The sequence below is a fragment of the Triticum urartu genome, chromosome 3 (genome assembly GCF_003073215.2).
Source record: "Triticum urartu cultivar G1812 chromosome 3, Tu2.1, whole genome shotgun sequence".
Lineage (NCBI taxonomy): Eukaryota > Viridiplantae > Streptophyta > Magnoliopsida > Poales > Poaceae > Triticum > Triticum urartu.
In genome coordinates, this window is record NC_053024.1 from 677,770,842 (window position 1) to 677,772,865 (window position 2,024).

A 2,024-nucleotide genomic window follows, 5' to 3' on the forward strand; every position below is an offset into this window, starting at 1 on the left:
GTTTCCATCTACGGACCGGGGAGATGACAGTGACGCTCCAGGATATTGCTATGATCACCGGTCTTCCTATCGATGGGAATCCTCTATGTATGAGCACCGATTCCGATGGGTGGCGCGCGCAGATGCATGCCCTTATCGGTATGGTTCCTCTGGAGCCTCCGGAACCAGCAGCAGAAAACAAGAAGAAGGAAAGAGTCGCAGCCGGTGCTACTTTCACGTGGATTACTGAGCACTTTGGTACTTGCCCACCGGAAGCTGATGAGGACACGGTCAAGACATATGCTCGTGTCGACATGTGGTATGTGATATCCAGGACTATGTTTGCTGATGGCACAGGCAAGAATGCTCCATGGATGTGGCTGAAGGCATTGACCGTCTTCGATAGCAATTGGAGTTGGGGTTCGGCGACACTGGCTTACTTGTATAGACAGGTATGAAGTTGTTTCCTTTTCACTTCATTGCTACATTATGAATGCGATTTTGCTCTTAATTGAACCATGTTTTCTTTTATGTGCAGTTGGATGAAGCCTGTTGTAGGTCATCTGGAGGTATTGGTGGTTGTTTGCTCGCACTTTCCATATGGAGCTGGGAGCGTTTTCCGGTTGGACGTCCGAAGAAGGTGAAGTACGATGATTGGGACGACAAAGGCGACCTACTACGGCTACCCACTTGGGCTTACAAGTGGGATGTGATAAATGAGACGACAGATGATCCCTCGGTCATGTACAAGTTGTACCAGAGCGATCTTGACGCGATCACGCCTGAGCAGGTGAATTGACATTGCATAAGTGATTATGATGCTTCTATTGCAAGTCGATATCAATTTTGCATTCTATCCCATTTTGCAGGTGATATGGGAGCCGTATGGAACAGGAGATAGTTTTGGTAACCCTTTAGAGTTCAGGCTGAATCCGATGTGCACTAGGGATAGGGATCTCTGGCGTATGCGGTGCCCACTCATATGCAACTGGGCGGTTGAGCTTCACCTCCCACATCGAGTGCGCCGTCAGTTTGGTTTGTTCCAGGCACATCCGTTGGAGTGGGAGGACACGGACAAGTTGCTACACGCGTAAGATATAATTAACCTTGAGTACTTAGTAGCTTCTCGGCGGTTTTGATGCTACTAATATTATGTTTCTAACTTGCAGGTTGGATAGGAAAAGGCAGCGGAAGATTAAGGATTGGGACAAGCATCACAGAAAGTATGTCGTACAGTTTGCGCTTAGTGTGGAGCAAGTTAGGGCTGGAAAAGGAGTCCAGCTTCGTGAGCACTGTCGTGTAGCATTCAACAACTATCTCACATGGTTTCTTGCAAGTACCCATGTGGAGGTATGCAAGCCGGCGTATGCTGAGGAGATTTTGAAAGAATCCACTGTTTTTGATGAGGTAGCCCAACACCAGTACAACGCATTAGTCAGGAAAGGCAACTCAGTGATCCCTTCAGCTCCAATGATGAACTTTGTGGTATTTGCCCTCTTTGCTTTTCATTCACACTATTCACATCTTCGCTTGCCTAACACGTTAATACCATTTCTGTTCATAGCGTGCCCAGATCAAGAAAGCAGCTGATGAGACCGAGACTATTCTTGAAACAACCCCGGCTGGCAAAAGCGATGGAGAAGGTGCACTTCGAGCATTCATCAAGGTTCACATCTCCTTCAAACTAGCACTTAACATGTGTTGCTACGTTCGATGTCTCATTCACTTGTACATGTTGCAGCGCCAGGGCCAAAAGTTAAGGCGGCTATCAAACCTTTTTGGTTGTCATGACCCCGAGTATGTATCACCAGAACGGTCTAGGTCGGCGACACCATCAGATCCTGCTTCGGGCCAGAGCCATGGTGATCATTTGGAGGATGAGGATGTGGGTGTGGTCACCCAAGAGGTATGGCATGAGCATATATATCCAATTGTTGATGCATTGCTAACTATATCCTCACACACGATCTTTCCATATCTTTTGTTGATGCATAGGTTGCTGATGATGATATGACCTTGGGGACGTACCAGGTTAGGTCTGCATA

The 2,024-nt window shown here is 47.4% G+C and overlaps 1 long non-coding RNA gene across 1 annotated transcript; it reads left to right on the top strand.

The window, feature by feature from the left end:
- Nucleotides 1–1,369: 1,369 nt before the first annotated feature.
- Nucleotides 1,370–1,817, top strand: LOC125549089. The gene is made up of 3 exons (XR_007301244.1): nt 1,370–1,464; nt 1,544–1,645; nt 1,721–1,817. It is a non-coding gene; the product is annotated as an uncharacterized LOC125549089 (long non-coding RNA).
- Nucleotides 1,818–2,024: the final 207 nt, after the last annotated feature.